The following is a 26,356-nucleotide window of genomic DNA, read 5'->3' as shown; positions in this document are numbered from 1 at the left end:
TGCACCATTTGTGGCTTGAGGAACAAAAGTGATAGCCTCGGTCTGAGGTGCCAGGAGGGGGCCAAGAGGGCCTTAGGAACCACGCCTTATACCTTGTCAGAGAGACAATGCACCTAGGAACTAATGAACCATTCTGTACTTTAACTGACTAGGTTCAGTCATCATCTAGAATGCCTCCTGGGGGCCAAGCGGGCCTAGGGGTTGGAGTAAATTGTGCCCATAGATACACTCCTTTGTTGCCAGAGTGGGGCTTTCAAATCCATTTGTTCCTTCCTTGGCTGAGAAATCTATGAAGCTATCCTTCCTTTAGGTAGAGGAGTCTTTATATGGGGTGGCAAGGGCTAAATGTAGGGCCGCACAATTTCCTCGCGGAACCTTATTTCTTTCCCCAATAGTTCTTTTTCCAGGGGGCCTGTCGTGGGCAATTCCCCAACAGACAATTCCCCAGGTACTTTTCTTAAGGCCAAATTACATAAAAGCAGGAGTACAAGAAGCTTCACTGTCGCGCCGCCCTGCGGTCCCGATCCGTCCACCGCCCGGGCCCTGCCATCAGGCTGGTTGGATAGCTCGGCTTCCGGCACTTTTTACTCAAGTGATTCAGTGTTTTAGGCTGTGAAATACACTGGTATTTCAGCAGTGGTCTGGGAGGGCATCTTGGACAAGAACAGTGTATTCCGTGTACTCAGCAAGCAATTTTGAACCACTCTGCAGCGAATACCATGCTAGGAACAGCCGTAAACCTGCAGAAGCCGGAGGTCATGTGGCAATTTATAATACGCAAATCCTCTATTACACCAGCATATGTTCACTGGCAGATGGGCGGCGAAAGCTGTCCTCAGCTTCTGTTATCACAGGGACACGGCTGTCTACTAACTCACTGATGGAAACATGAAGCCATAAACCAGATAAAGACGGTGGGTTGTTGAGGAGATGGGCATAGCAGGGTGCCAGCCTGACCACGGCAGCGTCCCAGACTGAGATGACGCCGACAGCTGCGTGTTGGGCTCCGCCACAGATGTCACACGGGTCATTTTGAGCAGGTCCATCCTGGCATTTCTGAGCTGCCCTTCCCACCAAACAGTAGAACACAGTCGCCCCCAAAGTGGTTCTGGAAGCCTGCTAATTCCCTGGCAGTGGAATGATGCTGAGGGAAATCGATTCTGCTTGGCTCTGGGTGCCCTGTGAGGGAAGACCCCGCAGTGTGGGCAGCTGATGGGAGGTTTGAAACCCAAGAGAATCTGCAGCAGTGCTTGTGTGAGAGAGCAGAAGCGTCCGCAACGACAGAAAAGGACGCGTGAGGGAGAGACACAAGGCACAGCCTCGGGAATGTGCCTGGGCTTCTGGGCCACAGAAGGGCAGACAGGTAACCCTGGAGGGCAGAAATCAGAGGAAAGATTTTGTGGCAATTTCAGCCTGTTTCCTCAGTTCTGGAGTTTGATGGTCAGCAGATTCTTTCCCCCCATTAAACTTCATGTCATTCCTACCTATCGCCAAAGTCTCTCTCCCACTCTTTCTCCCTTTTCAATAAAGAAATTTAAACTTGTTTCAACTCAGTATTTGTCCCATGATTGCTGTCCGCCTGACAACGTGCAAGGGAGCATGCAAATGCAAAGTAAGAGTGACATGCTTCCTCCCTTAGGGACCTGAGTAATTTTGGAATGACATGATCCATGAAATGTTTGGAGAAAGATATAACACAGGATATAATCAAGTGTCACAGAATGTATTAGAGGAAATGAATGTCACTGGCAGGTCAGGAAAGGTGAAGATCGAATCTGGGACCAGGTACGAGAGAGGTGGTGGGACAGGAAATGCACCATGAAGGAGGAAGAGCGTCGGGACAGAAACGAAATAGCAATACTTTGAGTAGGTGTGCGTTTTCATTGAGGAGATGGGACACTGGAATGCCCTGTGTGCTCCTCTGGTCCAGGAAAGCAGATTCTGCCCCTGCAAATCTGGTCGCTGTGAATGAGAGTTGTGATGCAATATGAATGAGACTTGCTGTTTTTAGATCTGGCCACTGAAGAGTCCACTGGTGACAAAAAAAATATCTCTGTTGCATAATATGGAATCATCTGTCTTCTAGGTGAAAAAGCTGAGAGGCAGATTTTGTAAAGAAGTGCATTCTGTTTACTTTCCTCCCAATTTTAGGTACCAGTATCAGTGAGGAGTCAGGTGTTCTCCCTGAAATCCTGAATTAAATGCTTCTTGGAATACTGGAAACCCAAGGAAAAGATCAGTTAGGGAGAACTTAGCCCAAACCTGGCAATAAAATAAGTGCAATGTGACAAAAATCATTTTAATTATAACCTCTTGTTTAAGTAGATGGAAGATGGGTATAAAACAAACATGACATGTCCCCTGACTTAATTGCACGTGACTGTACGTACTGTGTCCTCTGGTTGGCACAGGGGAAACCTATGCACCCCAGGATGAGCAAAATAGTCACCTTACCTAGCTCTAGTTCACAAAATCAATGAGGCCTTCAGTTATCATTCCTGTAAATTATTGACTCTACAAAGAAAATGGCTGTGTCCTTGATTTTTTCAACAGTGATTATATTATGACACTTGGCAGGTATGATAATCATTTGAGAACTGTTTGCACCATGAATAAACTAGGTATTGCCTGAGTGACCTGGCAGGGTGTTTGTTTGTTTGTTTGTCTGTTTACCTTTTGACTGGTTTCCCATTCACACATAGAGAGCTGAAATGGGTGTAGTTTCAACCTTACAACAATCAAAAAATGATAAACAGCAAGTTCATAACTTGTCTGAGCCCACCTCCAGGAAGTTGAGCAAGACAACCAACCGGCCCCAAATCTAAGAAGAGAAAGCTACCCTCAAGAAGGGAGGAAATGCCTTGCCTGCTTTACCAGGTCAAGATGCAGCCAGTGAGAAGAGCTCAGCCCAGGGGATGGAAAATAGGTAGAAACTCTGTGTACCCTGCCCATCTAGGGTGAAGACCCTGGGAGCCCAAGTAGAGAGGAAGTTCACATCTTCTTGCAAAATTTTTCTATGTAAATTTTACTGGGCACTCATAGAAATATAGGGGAAATCCCAAGAAAGTCTCCCTTGTATGGAACTGGGGGAGGGAAATGGTAGCCATGGCAGGAGAAGTAAGGAATTTCACCAAGATCCTTCTTCCCTATCTCCCTTATGGGAGATGATCTTTGAAAAAAATTATCAAGGACAAAGCCTTAATCTGTGTGTGGGTGGAGGATGGGAGTGGGGGAAGGACAGGATACGTGAGGAACGGTGAACTGAGGATGCCACATCCCTGGGACCAAGAGTATGGTGCCTGCCTAAGACTGAGGCTTATTGAGAACAACAGAGAAAACACCCCTACACACACACTCTCTCTCTCTCTCTCTCTCTCACAGACACACACACACACACACACACACACACACACACGTTGCCAGGTTAGCAAGTTTCTAGTAACATGTAATTTACTTGCAATAGGTAAGAGACAGACTCTCTCTGGGACATAGCTCCCAGGGAAGACCAGAAGCAAAAAAAGAGAAGACATTTGAAAAAAGGCCTCTGGCAAACTCCCATCCTAAATGTATTTCTAGAGGATTAAGCCTGTGGTGTCCTGAGAGTAACATTAGCCTAACAAGCTGCAAACCCAGCTCACCTCCTAATTAGATTAACTCAACTCTCCACACAGCGGGTTACCAGAAGAAAAGTCATGCCCATTTCCAAGAGTTACAAAAAATTTTTACCTCAGTGTCTATAGTCTGAAAATAGTTGTCTGGCGGGGCTCCTGGGTGACTCAGTGGGTTAAGCGTCCAACTTCGGCTCAGGTCATGATCTCACAGTTCGTGAGTTCAAGCCCTGCGTTGGGCTCTGTGCTGACAGCTCAGAGCCTGGAGCATGCTTCAGATTCTGTGTCTCCCTCTCTCTCTGCCCCTCCCCAACTGACATCCTGTCTCTCTTTCTCTCTCTCTCTCTCTCTCTCTCAAAAATAAATAAATATTGAAAAAAAATTTAAAAAAAAAAAGAGTTGTCTGGCTTTCAACAGCAAAAATTAGGAAGCACACCAAAAGGTGAGACAATCCAAAGCAGAGTCAGATATACCCCAAGTCTTGGAACATCTCACAGGGAAGTTACTAAACATGATTAATAGTGAGAGGATCTCATGGGAAAAGTAGGCAGTATGCAAAATCAGATGGTAATTTTAGTGGAGAAAAAAATTTAAGAAAAAAAAAAAAATGGAAATACTAGAAATAAAACCATGTAACAGAAAATGAAGATTTCCTGCGAGAATATTGTTAGTAGACCCTATACGACTGAGGCAAATATTAGTGAGCTTGACAAGTCTATGGAAATTATCCAAACTTCAAGAGCATGCGAGAGCGGTGGGGACATACCAGACAGCCTAACGTATATGCAACTGAACACACAGGAGGAGGGAGAACAGGGCAAGAAGAAATATTGGAAGAACTGAGTATCTGCTGAATTTTTTTACTTGGCGAGTCAGTCCTTCTAAAGGGTGAATCTCCTTAAAAACTTCTCTCCACAAAGTCTAATTTATTTCTTAAATGCTCCTGTCTCAGCATATTCCTTTGACAAGTGACAAATCACTTTCAGACTAAAGCACAGATCTAGTTTTGTGTGAGCTACTCATCTCTCTCCATACCGAACTTTTGATGGTGTTTGGCCAAGAACTCTAGTCCTGAAAGATAGTCTATGAGTGAGAAAATTATCAAGGACAGTAAATTTTAAAAATGCAGATTACAGTCTCTGTCTTTGGTTGATCACAAATCAGATTATGAAATGCCATCAGAGGCTTTACAGCAAAGAAATGTACCTAATCCATTTTGATCGAGTATTTTCTAAATCTGTTTATTTTCTAAATCTGTTTGACCATATACTGCTTCTTTCCACATAATATTTATTAAAATTGTGTAAAACTAATATTATAATTAGTCAGTTTGTGGTAATTATAAACAAGACTTTAATGCTATTTTCCCTTCTTTTCTCTATTTTTTTCGGATTTTTTTTTTCAGGTCTCTAAGGCCCTGTATGAACTGGGCTTTCGCTGTTTCTCAAACTGAATCTTCTACTGTTCTCCATTAACTCACTATATTTTAATTCTGTTGCCCTTAATCATTCATTCTAGATTCATTTCTTCCTTAAGGCCTTTGCATTTTCTGTTCTTTCTGCCCCAAATGCTTTTCTGTTAGGTATTTGTACGCCTTTCTCTCTCATTCAGATCTCTGGCAAACTTCACCCATTTTGACAAATCCTTATTAGCAACCTGTTCTAAATTACCATCTCCCTCGATCATCCTTTATCCCTTTATTCTGCATTATTGCATCATTGCATTGATTACTACCTAACATTACACTTTGCATTCTTTGTTTTTCATCTGACTCCTGTTGACAAATGTAGATTCCTTAAGACCAAGGACCTTGTCATCTATCTTAATCAATATCCTCAGTGCCTAGAATGATAACTGATATTCTAGAATGACAGGGACTAATAAAAATCTTTCAAAGAGTGAGAGAGTAATGGATTGGTCTCTATCAGGTTGCATTCTTCTTTGATCCATACTTAATTGGCTTAGCCAACCTATCCATAACAGAAGTGATACACTAATTGGAAAATATTCTCTCTCTTGATCTTACTTATTTAAAAAATCAGTCATTATAGTATAAAGGCTTTCTGATGTCGACAACTATAATTCTATTGCTCTAGTTTTCTTCTTCTTAATTGATCTTGTGACAATTTATGCAATGTGGGGGCATCTGATAATGTACTGTGCTAGCATCTCACACAAGAGATATTATGGGCCTGATTTGAATAATACTGTGTAGCTTCCCCTAACTTAAAGGTACAAAAAAGTTATTATTTTGCTCTGGGAGATTATCTACTATTTAAAAAAAAATGATTTCTGGGGGTGCCTGGGTGGCTCAGTCGGTTAAGTGTCTGACTTCAGCTCAGGTCATGATTTCGTGGTTCACGCCTTTGAACCCCATGTTGGGCTCTGTGCTGACAGCTCAGAGGCCCGGAGCCTGCTTCAGATTCTGTGTGTCTTTCTCTGACCCTCCCCCACTCCCTCCCTCTCTCTCTCTCTCCCTCAGAAATACATAAGCATTAAAAAAATTAAAAATTAAAAAAATGATTTCTGGTCATGCATTTCAAATTCATGCACTGAGCAGTTGAGTTAAATTTAGTCTGGTACCTTGCAACAAAATTCAAACTAACCATAGCGTTGCTATTGATTTCTATTGTTTTATAACTACTACATGTAAAAGTTGACCCTGTCAGGTAAGTGTGGTGATAGACATTAAAACACCAGAGAGCTTGAAAACACACACACACACACACACACACACACACACACACACACACACAAATACACAAGCTTTAATTCCAGGGATTTTAATTAGTGTGCAGGTAGACTTAAGTGTGGACCTTTTAAAGCTCCATCTGTTGGTTCTAAAGGGTAGGCAATGTTGTGGACCAGTGGTCTAGTTTAGGGAAATGTTAGGACTATGTATAAGCAAGTGAAATTGGGGAAGATATGGGTCAGGACAGACTACAACTCAGAAGACAAGTTGAAATGAAGAGACGAAGGTTTCAGGAAAGACCAGGCAATCAAACAGTTGTCTACGTGGACCATACTGGCACAATAGTCCATCATAGAACACTTGCAGTCATAATAGTCTAAGACTCTGACAAACTGGCACAGGGCTGACTGTGGGCTTCTAAGCTTCAAGCCCTGAACACACTTACTTTGCATCTCTGATTGCTAAAAGGTCCCATACCTCATTACCACCTTAGTTTCTATGAAGATGTTGGCATCCTCCTCCTGCTTTGAAAGGCTTTCTGTGGCTTTTGACATGGAGTTTCCCAAAATGTTCATGACTTCAGGAACCCTATAGACACCCCCAGGGGTGCTTCATCTTGTATCCCTGCTTGTACTTTAGGTTCCTCCATCTCTCCAGTTGGGGTACAAGAGGGATTCAGACTCAAGTTCCTGGAATCTGGGTCTGTTCTAATCTCAGCCCTAAACTGTCTTGACTGTAACGAAATAATTTTAAGCTACCAGTAGAAAACCATCATGCATTTCAAATCTACGAACTTTTTTTGCTCGTTTTATTTTAAATCTCATTTAACTATAGTAGCAGCTGTGTTCCCTCTTGCTCCTGTACATGCTCTCTCTCTCTCGCTCTCTCTCTCTCTCCTTTACTCTCTATGTATATAAAACCCTATATGTGAATTTTATGTAAGGAATATATTGCCTTGGAAAGTAATTTCAAAAACAACAACAAAAAAGGAAGAATATTAAAGTGTATATGGCAGAATAAAGTATTAGAAGCTCTATATCAATCCTCATACCAGATAAAATGAACACATAATGGGGATTTGTGGTATAATAGAAATACATCTAATCTTAATCCCCAGGTCCTGGGACAACGCTTCAAAAACTCTTGGAATTTTCTAATAATAGGAGTTTCTTTGTTAGGTTAATGAGGTCATTTATGGTTTACGCGCGAGGGTGCCTATCTGTCTTCAGGAGTGAGGCTGATCATTAGAAGGATCAGCCATGTGATTAGAGAGTTGGAACTTTAGGTCAGCATGACCTCTAGGGAAGGAAGGGGATAGCTGGAGACGGAGTTCAAGCCGCTGACCAATAGTTTAATAATTATGTCTACGTAGTGAAATCCCAATACAAACTTCAGAGGAAGCTTCAGATGAGCTTCCTGGTTTGTGGACCTATCAGTGAACTGGGGCAGTGGTCCCAACATCACCATTATAAAGTATTAAAATATTTCTTTCTTGGGGCGCCTGGGTGGCGCAGTCGGTTAAGCGTCCGACTTCGGCCAGGTCACGATCTCGCGGTCTGTGAGTTCGAGCCCCGCGTCAGGCTCTGGGCTGATAGCTCGGAGCCTGGAGCCTGTTTCCGATTCTGTGTCTCCCTCTCTCTCTGACCCTCCCCCGTTCATGCTCTGTCTCTCTCTGTCCCAAAAATAAATAAAAAAAAAAACGTTGAAAAAAAAAATATTTCTTTCCAAAAATAAAGACCGTATTTGAATATAATAGTGATTGAATCTAAAGTTCTTGGCCATGAATGGAAGACTAAATGTTTGTGCAAATACTTGTATTTACAGGCAAATTTTCTATTGGAATGCTAGTTTCTGACACCAATTTTTTATACTGAATGGGTGTCTTGAAATAGAATTTAATTCATTTGTTTATTCTTTCTCGATTCAAGAGTAAACTAATTTGTTGCCTAAATTTAAAGAAATAGCAGAACTAAATTCTTTGAATTTTTATGAATTATTTATATTTTCTAACACTTGAGACCATTGAAACACTGTTTGTTTTAAATGTTTTGAAGTTTTTATGTTTTCTCTTTTAACTAGTCAAAAAGAATGAATTTTGCAATCAGATTTTTCACATTTATTGTCAAGTTTTAGTGTAACATTTGATAATAGATTATTCTGTACTGTTCTTTTTTTAAAAAAATTTTTTTAATGTTTATTCATTTCTGAGAGACAGACAGAGCATGAACAGGGGAGGGACAGAGAGAAAGGGAAACACAAAATCAGAAGCAGGCTCTAGGCTCTGAGCTGTCACCACAGAGCCCAACGCAGGGCTCGAACCTGCAAACTGAGAGATCATGACCTGAGCCGAAGTTGGATGCTTAACCGACTGAGCCACCCAGGCACCCCTCTGTACTGTTCTTTAATATAAAATATATAAAATAATGGAAAATTTGAAGAATTGAATACATTGAGGATGAGCCTTCATTCTCCTATTTATTATCTTCCTCTTAAATATTCTTTTTACCCTGGTTCCTGCACAGAAGTTTGACATAGATGGAAAAATAAGGCAAAGTCAGAGGTTTAAAAAGATAGGTTTTGACTCTGGGAATGAGAAGGCAAAATTAACAATAACCATTTCAAATGAAATGATTATCAGCTAGATATTTTTTAAAAAGCAAGAAAACAGCCCATTTCAAAATTAAGCACACATAAAAACTTAAGATAATGAAGAAAAAACATATACATATATGTATATATTTGTATGCCAGAGTGCATGTGTGTGTGTGTATGAGAGAGACAGAGGAGTAAATGAAAACATTTGTCAATGAATTTGAGCTAATGATTAGAAATATTTTGAAATAGTCTCTTTTCCAAATTACAGAATTTTTTTTTGAAATAATGAGAGGCAACACACACTGTAGTTTTGAAGTGTGAATTTTGAGGGGCGCCTGTGTGGCTCAGTTGGTTAAGCATCTGACTTCAGCTCAGGTCATGATCTCATGGTTCGTGGGTTCAAGCCCTACATCAGGCTCTGTGTGGACAGCTCAGAGCCTGGAGCCTGCTTCAGATTCTGGGCTTCCCTGTCTCTCTGCCTCACCCCCACTCATTCTCTCTCTCTCTCTCTCTCTCTCTCTCTCTCTCAAAAACAAATAAACACAAAAATTAAAGTGTGAATTTTGAAATCAAACATTTTGAGCATCTCAGCTCTTATAAATCTGGGCAAGTTACATTTCCCAGTTAACCCATCTGTAAAAAATGGATATATTTTAGTAACTGGGTGAAGATTTCTGGTAATGTAAAACACCTAGTTCATCGGCACCTGTAAATGATAACTAATTTGGCTTGAATGCCTTCAGACCTCAAAGTTTGGGCATATAAAGGAGGATGTGAAAGAAATATTTAGGAAAGGAAACTAGATTTTTACAAAGGTTGCTATGGACTATCTATTGAATAGCATGTATTCCCAAGCATGAAAACAAAGGATGGAGCTTGTTTAAAATGACTTTTTAGCCGTTCATCTCTTTTCCCTGAACTCTGAGCCTCTCTGAGCCTACACCACATAGGCCATGCTTTTCCAGGATAACACAACCAGATGTTAAAAATGCGCTCTGGTACATAATCACCATGAATAAGAGGAAGTTCTTTTCTACTTCTGATTTTGCAGGGGAAATCTTGTCAAAATGAAGCAGGGAAGTAGGAGGAAAACTCCACTGTCTAATCCACCATTTCTTTGTACATTTCAATCCATGCAATTAAAAAACACTTGAAACCATTTAATTGGGTCTGTAGTAGAAGCATGAAATAGTCTCTACCTCTTTCTGGGGTTCCAATAGGTTATCATCTGTTTGCCATTGAATGGAGTCTCAGGGATTTGGGGCTTCTGAAGTAGATATATCATGCTGAGTTGCATTTGAATGCTAGAAACAGTACCTTCTGATTTCCCTAAACTGTCCAACAGTATAACAAAGTCATTGAAAATATCTTTAAAGATAGTCACTACTCACTCATTTCAGGGCAAATGTATGAAGGAGTATAAAGTATAAAGATGCTACTCATTTATTTATTAAAATAATTATTTCTTGAAATTATTTTTCAAGACAATCAAAATGTTTGGCTGTTATTCATAAAGTCATTTTTTATTGTAGTCTGACTCTTTGTAGAACACCTCAAAATTAAAAATATTTGATAAGTTTTTCCCAGTCCTAGAAAGAGTGTTAGTGTAGAAAAGCTTATGTGATTTAGTTTTCATGGCATTTGCCAAATTAAGTGAATCTAAATGTAAAAGTCAGTTAATATTAACTATTCTAAGAAGCAAGTTGAACAAATCTGAGTTTAGACCTCCTCTTAATTATTTCACAGTTTATCCTCTTGGCTGTGTTCGACTAGAAACCCAGTAAGCTTTGGCAGCACAAAAAGTAAGTCCCCTGCCCTTGACTCAAAACTTCTTAAACTATGCTAACAATACAGTCGGGGTTTGTGGACAGTCTTCCCGGAAATACAAAGTTTATCTTCTAGGCTGGGATTAACAACATGGCACCTGCACTTAACTTTCTGAAGGTTCATAGTCATTTTCTGTCTCTAGTGAATGGAAGGTGCTTTCACTTTGCAAAGCAACAGCCTGAAAAATGCTGGTAATCCAAGTTCACCGTGTAGTTTAACTTTCAAAGGGTGTAAGAGCTTTTGATGACAATTTTATTTAACTTCATTTTCCCTAAGAAGTATGTTTGTTTTAAAAATCTGAGCTGGGTCTTCTGATTTCTCTATCTATCTATCTATCTATCTGACACCATAGTCTGCGTTTGCATGAGTCCAGTAAAAATCCTCTATTTTGAAATTGGAACTAATTGAAATTCCTCTGGATTTTTGCCTTTAACTAAGACAGATCTGAGGTCTGGCTGGATGGCAGAATATACTGGAAGTGTTGAGCTAAAACTGACAAAAATATCTTGCTGTAACTGTTACACACCTGACCACCTCACTTCTGGTTTCTTTTTTTCTCAATGATACAATTTTCTGACTTTGTGTAAACATATTACTCACAATAAAGTGCAAAGACATAAATCATGAGTACAAAATGAGGCAGGAGAGGCCAGGAGTACATTAATCACTTGTGGGGCACTGTGATCTAGCAAAAAGTGCTTGAGGATTGATTATATCTTGGCTCTGTTGTGTATCAGCCCAAGGCTGTAGGCCAGAGACTTGAATGCTTCTCTGGTCTCTTCTGCCAACCTGTGGATAAGAATACCAAACTCCCTGAGATTAAATGTGATTATAACAACGTTAGCTGTGAAGTATTAAGATGTTATTGTTTGACTAGGCATTGTTTTAAATCTTTTTTTTTAATGTTTCTTTATTTTTGAAAGAGAGGGACAGAGTTGTGAACCGAGAGCCAGAGCAGAGAAAGCCAGAGACACAGAATCTGAAGCATGCTCTGTGCTGTCAGCCCAGAGCCCAATGAATGCAGGGGCTCGAACTCACAACCATGAGATCATGAGTCAGATGCTTAACTGACTGAGCCACCGGGCGCCCTGGCACTGTCTTAAACCTTTACATCAATTAAATTTCACAACATCCATGTGAGGTGGGTACTATTATTACCCTCAATCTATAGATAGGGCATTTGAGGCACACAGACCTTAAGACACCACACCAGTGCCTCTCCACAAATAAGGAACATACTGGAAACTCCACTTCTGGAGGAGTTTCCTTATCTCACCAGGTTTCACCCAGAAAACCAGAAATGATAAGATAGAAGCCCAGGCCAGGCCCACTGCCTCCACCACGGTTCATCACGTGATGATAAGAACACTTTTGAATGAAAGTGTCCATACTGTTTCCAGTTTCTGGTTCTGAGTCATATTGGACTGTGCCCCAAACCCAAGCCCAAACTGACACCCGAAACACAGAAACTTCTTCAAAGAAATTATACGTGGTTTTAAAGAAGCAAAAATTGTGAAAAAGCACAAAAACTACAAAAATGTATTGTTGAAAGGAGTAAAAGTGGTGAAAAGGTACAAAAATTCCAAAAATGCATTGTTTCTTGCATGTGAAAGATGCAGTCCAATAGTTAAACATCATCGTAAATGTAGAAGCTTTCTGTCAGCATTGAAGGTCAACACTGCCGGTCCTGCAAGGAAACTCAGCCTGAACGCATCAGAGAAGAGACTGCAAGTTCTTCAAACCTAAATCATGATATGCCTGGTTCCAAAGGTAAGAACTCAGCACTAACGTTCAGAATGCCTATAACTGGATACAACACCCACTTCAAAGAATGTGAGAAAAACAAACAAATGCTTCCCTTAACTAAAAATGTAGCTTAGTCAGAGTGAATCTCAAAAGAATCCAAAGGTATGTTTCAGACACATTTGATCTTCTCTGTAAAGGATAGGCTATGAAAATAAGAAACGTGTAATGTAATTTCTAAAACTAAAGCTAGGGAAAACAGTTTTTAGGGGCGCCTGGGTGGCTCAGTCGGTTGAGTGTCCGACTTCGGCTCAGGTCATGATCTCACAGCTCATGAGTTCGAGCCCCACATCAGGCTCTGTGCTGACAGCTCAAAGCCTGGAGCCTGCTTCAGATTCTGTGTCTCCCTCTTTCCCTGCCCCACCCCCACTCGTGCTCTGTCTCTCTCTGTCTCTGAAAAATAAACATTAAAAAAAAAAGAAAAACAGTTTTTTAAAAAACTTCTCTTTATTCTTTCAACACATGGAAACTTGATCTAAAAGCAAACTTCCCTTGGCACCTTTCAGTGTTTACAGAGAACAAATAACTAAAAACTGCCTACCTCACAGGGTGCTTGTGAGGATCAAAACTATATGAGATCATTGTAAGCAGTAAAGATATATGTGAACATTGAAAAACAAAACCAAAAACTTAGGCAGTCTATCAGCGTCTCACTCCTGGCCATGGCTTAGGTTGCCTCTCAAAAATGTACATAAATGCACCTGCACCAAAATCAACATGAAATGCTTGTTTTCTTTCTTGTCTTACTCCAGAATGCTTATGTTTGTTGCCATAATTAGTGCTGGGACCTTGGAGAATTGATGGAGGGTCACTGTGGTTCCCGCTGTGCTGAATGCAGCTCAATTCTCACTCACTCACCTTTCTATCTAAGGGGTCTCTCTGCGGCCCTGGTATAAAGAGTCATGCAAGAAAGGAATTTGATCAACTACTTCCCATTAAATTGCTAAATGAGACCACTTTTAGGAAAATTTACATTTTAAGATGACAGAGGAATAGGAAAATGGTAGACCTAAGGGAAATAATTATGAATGCAATTTCAATGTCCCCTTGAATTCTTTGGGAGGAAATGAAGAGCTTCTAAACACAAGCCTCTTAACTAATCATCCATCCACCAGAGGAGAGCCACGAGATAGCTGGGTAAGGTATGTGAGTGGACCATCTCATCAACTGTGTGGTCATTGGGTCTTCAGGCCATTGTATTTACTTTCTCAACTGAAGAAACAATTTGGTCCTATATGGAAAATGAAGTAAAACACAGGCACAGACCTATATAATTTTTTCAATGACGTGTTGTTTTTCTCCTCCGTAATACAAATTTCTCAAGTCACAAGTAGTAGGAGACACTTCCTTCTCTGAAACCTTGACAGTTTTGAAGGCTATGATCCTTTTTATGAAGACCAGAAGCCTGAGAACTTATGTTATGGGTTAGAGTCGTAGCATTTCTGGGATTACTTCTATCACTGAGATAGGTACAGAGGATATGTGATTAAAGACACCATACCCCCCTCTGATGATGATTTTAAAGGCTAAGCTATGAACCATCATGAAACTTTATTTTTGTTTTAGTGTCTTCTTATTTTTTTTCCCCAGCCAAACATCTTTTTTTCCTCAGGTCCTATTATTTTATTTTAAAAGTTTTTAACAGCTTTATTGAGGTATAACTGATATACAATGAACTGTACACATTTCATGGGTACAGTTTGAACTTCTGTAAATACCGATGATACCATCACCACAATCAGGGGGCAAACCTCCCAACACTCTCAAAGTTTCCTTGTCTTCTTTTATTTTTGTTTTTGTTTTGATAAGGACACTTAGCATGTGTTCTTGAATAAACTATTAACCCTCATAGCTTAACTTTGTCACTTTCTACTGTGCTCAGTATACCCTCCGTGTAGTGTGGCTTTCACACATGCTGTGCCCAGCTGCCACCAGGACCCTTTTGCTGGCAAAGCTGTGCACGTTTTCCAACCTTAAATTGCCATAGTTAAATCCCACTTAGGATTTAACCTACATACTTTGACAGCATTTGGTGCTGATGCTTTCTCTGAGGCGTCTTCCGATATGGCTCTTACGGAGGTTTGACAACCATCATTTTCATGTCTGTTTTTAAAGCCCCCTGTCCTGTCCTGACACTTAGTATGTCCCATAAATCTGCCTTAGCATAATTTTCTCCTCACTTTTCTTGATCATATGTGGAGGTATGGAATACTTTTTATTTGTTCCTAAAGTTTTAATTACTACTAATATCAGTTTTCAATTGATTTGAGGTTTATGGATCCCTTTAAAAATCTGATGAAAGTTAGCTTTTCCTCCAACAAAAAAGCACATTGACACTCAATTTTGAACTCAAAATCAGAACACTCAGAGAGTTTTTGAAATCCAAAACCACAAAAATAAAAGCTCTTGATCTATATCCCTTCCTCTATCAGTGGACACTTAAGTCGCTTCCAGAACTTGGTTGTTGTAAATAAACATAAGGGTATTATGCTAAGTGAAACAAGGCAGAGAAAGAAAAATACCATATGATTTCACTTATATGTGGAACCTGAAAAACAAATGAACAAAAATAAATGAACAAAAAACTGAAACCAAATTATAAATACCGAGAACCAACTGGTGGTTGTTAAGGGTGGGGAGGGGGTGCAAAATAGGTGAAGGGGATTAAGAAAAAGCTCTAGTAATAAAATAAAGAAGTCACGAGGATGAAAAGTACAGCTTAGGGAATATAGTCAATAATATCATAATAATGTTGTATGGTGACTTAGGGTAACTACACTTAGGGTGAACATTGCATAATGTATAGCATTATCAAATCACTATGTTGTGCATCTGAAACTAATATAGTGTATATCAATTGTACCTCAATAAAAATGAGTAAATAAATAGAAATGAATGAATCACTCAATCAATCATCAATGGTGTATTCTTCAACTTTTTTATAAGCTGCTTTAAGACTTACAAAACAACTCAAAGGAAAAGTAATAAATAAACAAAACCCCTTGATCTATACATTGATGATAAAAAATATATGTTTATAGCTAGGTTCAGATCTCTTTTCTGAGGTTTAATATAGTCATTTATAGCTAAATTCCCCTATAAGCACTGCTTTAGCTATATATCCCACAAATGTTGATAAATTGTGTACTCATTTTCCATTCATCTCAAAATATATTCTAACATTTTAAAGTTTTCACTGGCATCTCCTCTTTGACTCATTGGTTATTAGGAAGGTATTGTTTCTTTTCCACATATTTGTGAATTTCTCAGATTTATTTCTTCTTGATTTCTAATTAAACTGCATTACACTTAGTGAAAAACATACTTTATGTGACTTCAGTATCTTTAGAATTATTGGAGCTTGCTTTATGGTCTAACAGATGTTCTCTACTGGGAGAATGTCTCACTTGCACTAGTTTGAGAAAAATCTGTAATCTTCTGTTGTTGGGTGGAGTTTTTTACAGATGTCCGTCAGGTCTAGTGAGTTTATAGTTTGTTCACGTCTTGCATTTTCTTTTGATCTTTTTCCTAATTGTGTTACCCATTACTGAAATTGATCTTAGCATCTCCAACTATTTTGCTTTCCAGTTCTGTAAGTTTTTAATTCATGTATATATTCATAAATACTCACATTTATGTCTTCCTAATGGATTGGTATTTTATCATTATGAAATATCCTTTTTAATCTCTAGCTATACTTTGTGTCTCAATGTTTATATTACCTGATATTAGTACAGCCACTTCAGCTTTATTTTGGTTACTGTTCGCATAGTACATATTTTTCTAGCCTTTTACTTTCAATCTATTTGTGTCTTTGAATCTAAAGTGTGTCTCTTGTAGACAGCATACTGTTGGATTTTTTTTGTTTAAATCTGCCAGTGTCTGCCTTGGATTGCAGTTTTTAATCCCTTTACATTAATATAATTACTAATAAAGCATTATTTATGTCTGCCATTTTGCTATTTGTTTTCTACATGTCTATATCATTCCTGAGCTTTAAATCTTATATTTTGTGACCCATGTGTCAGATTCACTTATAGATCCCATAGAAAACATAAACATATCCAGAACTGAATGGATGTTGACTTCCATTAGATTCTTTCTTCTATGGTTTCTATCTCAAGGAAGGCTAACATTACCCATTGAGTTATATGAAAACCTAATTGCCATTGGCTATATTTCCATCTTCACTCACCTCATCCAATGATTCACAAATACCTAGAAATACTACCTCCTCAATGACTGTCTTGAATTCATGTATTTTATTGATCAGTTCGGGCTTCCATAGAAGCTAAGTGGTGTTCCTGCCTCCTGTCTTCTCTCTCTACAGTCCAGTCTCAGTTCTGTAGCTAGATTGACATTTCTAAAAAGCAAATATGATCATGTCAGCTTACAAACCTCATTGGTTCCCCACTGCTCTGAACTTTACTGTCCCTAGCATGCTTTTCAAGACTCTGTCTGACTTAGTCCTCTTTTACTTCACAGTTGCCATCGCTCACACCCTAAACACCTGGTCTTGACAGGCCAAACTTATTTCCATCAGCTGAACATAGCCTGCTCTCACCTATGGCTTTCTGTTAGAAACACATTTCTTTCCATTTTCTTCTGTATCTAGCTAGTTCCTACCAATGTTTAAGGTCTCTCCGTAATACAATGTACTGAAAAAAAGAAAATTTCCCTGGTGCCACTATTTGAATTACTCTTCTAATATTTATTTCAATAGAATCCTGTACTGTTGTCATCATATCACTAACATCAATATTTTTAAATTCTATTTCTTCTAGTCCCCAAATAATCTCAAGTTCCATGAAGGCAGGGACTTCTGAAATTTTGAGGGTTTAAGTTTTTATTTAAATTCCAATTAGTTAACATACAGTGTAATATTAGTTTGAGGTGTACAATATAGTGATTCAACACTTTTATCCATCACTGTATGCTCATCACAAGTGCCTCCTTAATCCTCACTACCTATTTAACCCATCCCCCCTGCCCATCTCCCCCACCCAAACCATCAGTTTGTTCTCTATAGTTGAGAATCTGTTTCTTGGTTTGCCTCTCTCTCTATTTACCCCCTTTGCTAATTTGTTTTGTTCGTTAAATTCTACATATGAGTGAAATCATATGGTATTTGTCTTTCTCTGACTGACTGATTTTGATTAGCATAATAGTCTCTAGCTCCATCCATGTCTTTGCAAAAGGCAAAATTTTTATTCTTTTTTATGGCTGAGTAATATTCCATTGTATATATTTATACCACATCTTCTTTGGTGGGTTGTTTCCATACTGTGGCTACTGTAGATTAAGCTGCTATAAACATCAGGGTGCACGTATCCCTTTGAATTAGTATTTTGGTAGTCTTTGGGTGAATACATAATAATGCAATTACCAGATCATAAGGTAATTCTATATTTTTAACTTTGTGAAGAACCTCCGTACTGTTTTCCAGAGTGGCTCTGCCAGTTTGCATTTCTCTCAACAGTGCGAGAGTGTTCCCCTTTCTCCACATCCCACCAACACTTGTTGTTTCTTGTGTTGTGGATTTTAGCCTTTCTGACAGGTGTGAGGTGATATCTCATTATAGTTTTGACTCACATTTCCCTGATGATGAGTGATGTTGAGCATCTTTTCATGTGACTGTTAGTCATCTGGATGTCTCCTTTGGAAAAATGTCTGTTCATCTCTTCTACCCATTTTTAATTGGATTATTCATTTGGGGGGTGTTAAGTTTTATAAGTTCTTTATCTATTTTGGATACTAGCCCTTTATGTATAGGTATATGTAATTTGCAAGTATCTTCTCCTATTCTGTAGGTTGCCTTTTAGTTTTATTGATTGTTTCCTTTGCTGTGCAGAGGAGTTTTATTTTGAGGAAGTCCCAGTAGTTCATTTTTGCTTTTGCTTCCCTTACTTCAGGAGACTTATCTAGAAAGAAGTTACTATGGCCAATGTCAGGGAAGTTACTGCTTGTGTTCTCCAGGATTTATATGGTTTCAGGTCTCACATGAGGTCTTTAATCCATTTTGTGTTTATTTTTGTGTATGGTGTAAGAAACAGGTCCAGTTTCATTCTTTTGTGTGTTGCTGTCCTGTTTTCCCAACATGATTTGTTGAAGAGACTCTTTTTCCCATTGGATATTCTTCCCTGATTTGTCAAAGATTAATTGGCCATATAGTTGTGGGTTCGTTTCTGGGTTTTCTATTCTGTTCTATTCATCTATGTGCCTATTTTTGTGCCAGTACTATACTGTTTTGACCACTACAGCTTTGTAATATAACTTGGAGTCCAGAACTGTGATGCCTCCAGCTTTGCTTTTCTTCTTCAAGGTTGCTTTGACTATTCAAGGTCTCTTGTGGTTCCATACAAATTTTATGATTATATGTTCTAACTCTGTGAAAAATGCTCTTGGTATTTTGATAGGGATTGCTTTAATTATGTGGGTTCTCTTGGGTAGCACAAACATTTTAACAATATTTATTACTCCAATCCATGAACATGGATTTACATTTCTTTGTGTCATCTTCAATTTCTTACATCAATGCTTTACAGTTTTCAGAATACAGGACTTTCACCTCTTCGGTTATGTTTATTTCTGGGTATCTTATTGTTTTTGGTGCAATTGTAAATGAGATAGACCCCTTACTTTCTCTTTCTGCTTCATTATTGATGCATAGAAATGCAACAGATTTCTGTACATTGATATTGTATCCTGAGAATTTACTGAATTTGTTTATCAGTTCTAACAGTTTTTTTTTGGTGGAGTCTTTTGGGTTTTCTATATAGCATATCATGTCATCTGCAAATATTAAAACTTTTGCTCTTCCCTGCTGCTTTGGATGCCTTTTATTTGCTTTTGTTGTCTGATTGCTGTGGCTAGGGCTTCCAGTATTATGTTAAATAAAAGTGGTGAGACATCTCTGTCTTGTTCCTGACCTTAGGGGAAAATCTTTCAGTTTTTCCCCATTAAGGATAATATTAGCTGTGAGTTTTTTCTAGATCGTCTTTATTATGTTGAGGTATGTTTCTTTTAAACCTACTTTTTTGGGGTTTCTCTCATGAATGGATGTTTGTTGAAAGCTTTTCCTGCATCTATTGAAATGATCATATGGTTCTTATCCTTTCTTTTATTGATGTGGTTTATCACATTGTTTGATTTGCAAATATTGAACCACACTTGCAACCCAGCAATAAATCCCATGTGATCATGGGGAATGGTTTTTTTTTAATGTATTCTTGGATTTGGGTTGCTAGTATTTTACTGAGAATTTTTGCATCCATATTCATCAGGGATATCAGCCTGTAGTGTTTTTGTTTTTTGTTTTTTTTGTTTTGTTTTGTTGTTGTTTTTCAGTGGAGTCTTTATCTGCTTTTGGTATCAGGATAATACTGGCCTCATAGAATGAATTTTGAAATTTTCTTTCCTTTTCAATTTTTTGGGATAGTTTGAGAAGAATAGGTATTAGCTCTTCTTAAACGTTTGATAGAATTCACCTGTGAAGCCATCTGGCTCTGGAGTTTTGTTTGTTGGAGTTTTTTAATTACTGATTCGATTTCTTTCCCAGTTATCAGTCTGTTCAAGTTTTCTATTTCTTCCTGTTTCAGTTTTAGTAATTTATTTATTTTTTAATGTTTATTTTTGAGAGAGAGAGAGAGCACAAGCAGGGGAGGGGCAGAGATAAAGGAGGGCAGAGGATCTGAAGAGGGCTCTGTGCTGACAGTAGAGAGCCCCAAGCAGGGTTCAAATTCACGAACCGTGAGATCATGACCTGAGCCAAAGTCTGACGCTTAACCGACTGGGCCACCCAGGTGCCCCTGTATCATTTCTAAATATAATTACAGTATTCCAAAAAATCACGTCAGACACCTAGAGCACCATAAAAGGCACTAGGGGAAACTTCACAGAGATCATTTTTGTATGAGGTACATATCACAATACATATATCCTGTAATTGTTGTTCTAGTGACATAAAATTACAATATACGTATAAGCAGTATAAAGTTTCCAATGTACGGTGTGATATAAAGCCTATCAAGTACCTTTCCTGGGAGGTGGGAGACCATTATTCATATCTAATATGGATCATTCTCCTTAAATGCATTATACTGCACTTGTCCACAGTGAAATACATGTAACCCTCAGAAACAAAGCTTCCACAGACCTGACCTCACATGTTCACTTTTGGATATATTTTAAATTATTTGTAGTTAGAATATGAAGAATAAAATTTCAGTCCTCTAAATCAATCTTTCTGAAAGTGTTTTCTGAGGACTACCTGAAAAATCACTTGGGAGATTTGTTTAAAATCCATGCTAATAGAAAAAAATTAAATTTATGGGCCATGTATAAAAACTATAGCAGCATGGGCTACCAGTGATCATTGTTCTGTAATATTAACTGAGAGGATAAACTTTTGACAGTATATGTCTAATATGAAACTACTCCTTAAATATAGCTCTGTGAGATGTAGTAGGCTTTATCTTTGAAATAATTTCACCTATAATAATTTACTACAATTATTTTTCATTAATTTCATATATGTCACCTTTTTTGAAACAACATAACAAAATGCACTGTGACATAAAAAAGTTAAAAACGAAAGAATATAGACATACTTTGTTTCAGCAAATACTTAATATTTGGCCAAAAATAATCATTTGAGGCACATCATTGTCTTCTGAGCTTTGTTTATTAGAAGCGTATATTTTTCATTTAGAATATAATTTGTGAAATTCAGTTAAGCAACATAACATGTAAAAGTGCATTGTCACCTATAAATTGAAGTTAAAAGCTTTTTTGTCTTATTTTCCGGAGAAAAACACATCATACTAATTTGTTTATTTATTTGTAATTTTATTATTATTTTTTAAATTACATTATAGTTGACATTCAGATTTATATTCATTTCAGGTATACAATATAGTGAATCAACAATACTAATTTGGTTTAATAAAAATAAATAGCATATTTAACATATTGTATATTTTATGTAGTGCCTCTATTAGTGATATATGTGAATATGTTTACATACAGGCATGTTATAGCATTAAATGATGCAAACCAATTTTTAAATGGTATAATGATGTACATTTATAGTTCTGTCTGTTTAGTTTTCAAGGTTTTAGACTTTTTTTTTTTTTAGCTCCCTGAATTTGAAATTTTACTGTTTCTGCTATAGCTTAGAAGGATATAAAATACCTTGGGGAGAAACTGCAAAAGAAAATATTACTCCCTGTAAAATGTGAATACCTGTGTGGCCTCTCAGGTATAGGAAATACATTTATTGTGGGTTAGTCTTTTCCCAAAGGGAGGTGGACTATGGAAATAACTGGCAGTAACAATGGATGGCTATTTAATTGTTTTACGGTAGTTCTGAAAAGTGGCTGCCTTCTCCTTTTAAAAACGGAGGACACACTATAAAAAGGCTAGTTCCCTTGGCAAAGGTCCTCTCATTTCATTTACTCCTTTCCTCTGTTGAATACTTAAAATAAATAAAATAGCAAGTCTGGGAATAGACTTTCTATATGTCTGCTTCCTCTTTTGGAACAATGCAGAGACTAGATTTTCCATAGTGTAAGAGCTAGGACATTCAAGTCTGTCAGGAAGACTATGACTTTCTTATTGTTGCAGAAAATTATAATAATAAAAGTTATTTATCAAATACTCACAATGTGTCACACCCTGTTTCCTGTACATTACATGTAAAAGGCTGCTTAATTTTCGTAATGAACCTGAAGGATAGGTTCCTATTATTAACCTCAAATGAGGAAAATAAGACTCAGAGAGATTGTATCGCTGACATCAAGCCTTTAAGCTAATAAATCATAGTTCAAGTACTCCACTTACATTTGTCTGACTCTAATACCTGTTATGTAAAATTATTACCAAAAATCTTCTTTCAAAACTTTGCAGCATTAAATTCTACATCAGTGATTTTATGTCTGTCAAGGTAGAATCGTGGCTCTTAGATAATTCCCGATATTTTGAAGGTTACAATATATTCTAAATATACCAGACTGAAAATAGATTATCCAGCTGTTGTGTAAAGAGTTGTGGTCTGTGGAACTGAGTAATTTAGATTCTAACCCTGTCACAACCTTGTGTGTGTGTGTGTGTGTGTGTGTGTGTGTGTGTGTGTGCATGCTTGAAAAGTGCAAAGGAGGAGTTTATGAACCTTAATATTCTCTTTAGAAGCATCTTAGAATTTTAGATTATACAGTATAAAGCAGAATCTTCCTGAAAACATTACCTCTTTTTATATGGCCTTTTTAATTTTGTTATTATTTTACTGAATTTTAACTATTTCACATGTATATTGATTTATACTACTTATTCTTTGGAACACATAGATGCCTGGGTACCAGCTTAGCCATCATTCTCTATGCAAATGAAGTTATATCACCTGACAGAACTTTTCTCCTTTGATCAAACCTCAGTCAAGTTCCTCTTTGTTCTCTGCTCCACTAAGCCCAACCTCAGGCTTCAGTCTCAGTCCTTGTAAAGTCAGCAAAAATCCTATTAAGTCAGTTTAGGGAGAATCCCTATCCTCCAATATGTGGCCACCCTGGATATCTGACCAAACTTCTGATTCCTCACTATCCCCAGATGATGTCTGATCATAGGCATTCCTTCAGTAAGCATCCTGTTAGGTCAGTTGAGCAAGAATTAGCCTACGCTCTTCATAATTTTCCATCCACTCCCCTCCCCCGCAACTCTGCTCCGTGTCTAACAATCCCCACTTTTTCTTGTTGTATTTGGAGTTGAGGCCAATCTTTCTCCCTTAGTGGAAAACTCTATTGTAGTAATATTTTGGAGTGAAGTCTTCCTCCCTATCTTTAACAAGAGTCGGATTGTTTTTTCTTTAACAACATCACATTAGCTTTATCACAAACCGATTAAAGAGAAATCAATATAGTCCATGAAAATCCTCTCAGGATTCAGATAAGTCACTAATTAATCCTTTATCACTCTAAATTTTATTAGCAACCTGATTCATAAGATGGATTGGACAGCAAAACATAATTTTATTATGAGACTAAGTGAGAATTGGATGGGAAAACTATGTCTTCCAATTGAAATAACAACAACAAAGAACTTTCTTTTATTAGCAAACTAATTGATAAAATGGTCTCTTGAAAATCTGTAACAGGCGAAGAATGGCATTAATTACTTGAAAAAGAAAACCGCTTTTAAGTTAATCAAATGTAATATATAGATAAGAAAATCAAAGCTAGTGGGAGGCGTGTAATAAAATCTTTTGTGAGCTGAACAAGTCTGCCTCTTACACAGTGTAATCAGTCTCTAAGGGAGAAGACGGCAAATTTGTTTGGGAAAAGGACATTAAACTAAGAAACTGTCACCTTTACTTTGTTTTCTTTTTGAGATTCAGTGAGCTTCTCATTGAAGTCATGCCTAGGGTTTACCAAAATCTCTAATTCCACTTTACATCTCTAGCCAGGCATTGCCCAGGTAGAAAACAAGTGTCAGACTATGTAGATCTAGTCTTCATTAGTAACACCATGTAGCTGTTGCTGATATATCACCAATAGTAGAGTGATAGGACACTAATGTTTGGAGACATACAGGCCTAACTTGTTTGGGTTAAGTAAACCCCAAAGATGTGGTAGCAGATTTTTAAGGAATGGAGACAATTGGTCTATATCTCTATCTTGATTTATATCCAAAATGTGTACACAATATATTTCAGAAAGGGTTCAAGTGATTGATTAGAAAAATAAAATTAAAGTATTATCATTTGATGGTGAGATTACAAGTAATACTTTTGTTTCATTTTAATTTCTATTTTCTACAGACAAGGAATATGGCTTTTGTTTTTCATACATGATTGGCCAAGCAAAAGAACAAAGATGATAAAAGATTTGCACAATAACATTTAGCTAGCTTGATCAAATAGGTAGCACACCCAATGTTTGTACCATAGACATTCTTTTTAATCACTCATGGGTCACTTTAGAAACCTGACAAAAGATGGTCTATAAACAAATTTTGCCAAATGTCAATTGATTTCTGTCTTTAACAGCCAGTGAAATTGGATTAAATTCTGTAATAAAAAGATAATAACATACCTGTAGATAATACACAAATTTAAATAGTCATAATAAAAGTAGAAAATATTTAGAACTAGATAATATATACATTTAAATGTAAAACACATTTAAATATATAACACTAAATATAAAAACTCATGGTATACAGCTAAAACAGTACTGAGAGAGAAGTTTATGGCATCACCTGCATATTATCAAAGAAGAGATGCTAATAATTAATGAACTAAGCATACAATTTAAGAAATGTGAAAATATGGGGTGCCTGGGTGGCTCAGTGGGTTAAGCCTCCGACTTCGGCTCAGGTCACGATCTCTTGGTCCGTGGGTTCGAGCCCCGCGTCGGGCTCTGGGCTGATGGCTCAGAGCCTGGAGCCTGCTTCGGATTCTGTGTCTCCCTCTCATTCTGCCCCTCCCCCGTTCATGCTCTGTCTCTCTCTGTCCCAAAAATAAATAAACGTTAAAAAAAAATTAAAAAAAAATAAAAAAAGAAATGTGAAAATGTAAAATGGAACATAACAAATATAACAAAGGTCAATTCATAAGGACATAAAAATGGTTCCGTGAATAGATTAACATATTAACAAATGTTTGTTGAAACCACAACTAATTAATATTATAAAAAAAGAAATAATTACATATATGAGATCGTTATAATCAATCAACATCACCATGGACATTAACTAATAAATATGAAATTTTGATGAAATATATACATTTTAATTTCTAGAACTGATGACTTAAGAATAAGATCTCTTGACACTTGTGAGGTATGTCAAACATTTGAGGAATAAAATACAGTCTTTTTTGAATATTTATTTTTGAGAGAGAGAGAGAGAAAGACAGGGTGCAAGCGGGGGAGGGGCAGGGAGAGAGGGAGACCCAGAATCTGAAACAGGCTCCAGGCTCTGAGTTGTCAGCACAGAGCCCAATGCGGGGCTCAAAGTCATGGACCTCAAGATCATGACCTGAGCCAAAGTCAGATGCTTAATTGACTGAGCCACCCAGGTTCCACAGGAATAATATATAGTCCTTACCCACTAAGTAAAGTATAAAAGATTGGAAAGAAGAATCAATCTTTCTTTAAGTATGATATAATTGTGTAGAAAGTCTAAAGGAATCTATAGGCAAGTTACAAAAGTAATAATATTTAGAACAACTAGTGAAAATAAATCATTATAAAATGTATTTTTGTAAAGCAACAATGTAAGTTTCCATTAATGACATTAAAAATATAGTGCATATTTTAAAATATGATATGTAATACTTATAAAAAACATTAGATTTTTGGGGTGCCTAGGGGCTCAAATGGTTAAGCATCCAACTTCAGCTCAGGTCATGATCTCACAGTTCCTAAGTTAGGGCCCCACCTTGGGCTCTGTGCTGACAGCTCAGAGCCTGGAGCCTGTTTTGGATTCTGTCTCTCAACCTCTTTCTGCCCTCTCCCACTCACATCTGTCTCTCTGTCTCTCTCTTTCAAAAATAAATATTTAAAAAATTTTTTAAAAAGCTTGTTTTGTAGAAGTTAGTAAGAAGACCTGTTCTAAATGAATCAGAAGATATACCTGGTTCATGGTTTAAAAGATCAAATGAATAAATTTCAAATTTCCTGAAGTGTTTCTCTATATAACAGAATCAAAATTCAGTAAATTTTCCCTATAACTTCATAAGCTGAATACTCAAAGTATATAAAAATGTAAGTATCCAGGAATAGTCACAATCCTCTTGGAGAGTAAGAACAAGGTGAGAGAGGTTGCTTATCACCTATCAATG

General features: G+C 37.5%; 1 pseudogene; it reads left to right on the top strand.

The window, feature by feature from the left end:
* Positions 1-1,663: 1,663 nt before the first annotated feature.
* On the top strand, positions 1,664-12,651 carry LOC128776441 (UPF0711 protein C18orf21 homolog; annotated as a pseudogene).
* The last annotated feature ends 13,705 nt before the right edge of the window (positions 12,652-26,356 follow it).

The sequence above is a fragment of the Panthera pardus genome, unplaced genomic scaffold (genome assembly GCF_024362965.1).
Source record: "Panthera pardus isolate Hobbes unplaced genomic scaffold, ASM2436296v1 HiC_scaffold_13, whole genome shotgun sequence".
Lineage (NCBI taxonomy): Eukaryota > Metazoa > Chordata > Mammalia > Carnivora > Felidae > Panthera > Panthera pardus.
Note: the sequence above shows the minus strand (reverse complement) of the source record. Positions and strands in the feature narration are given on the sequence as shown.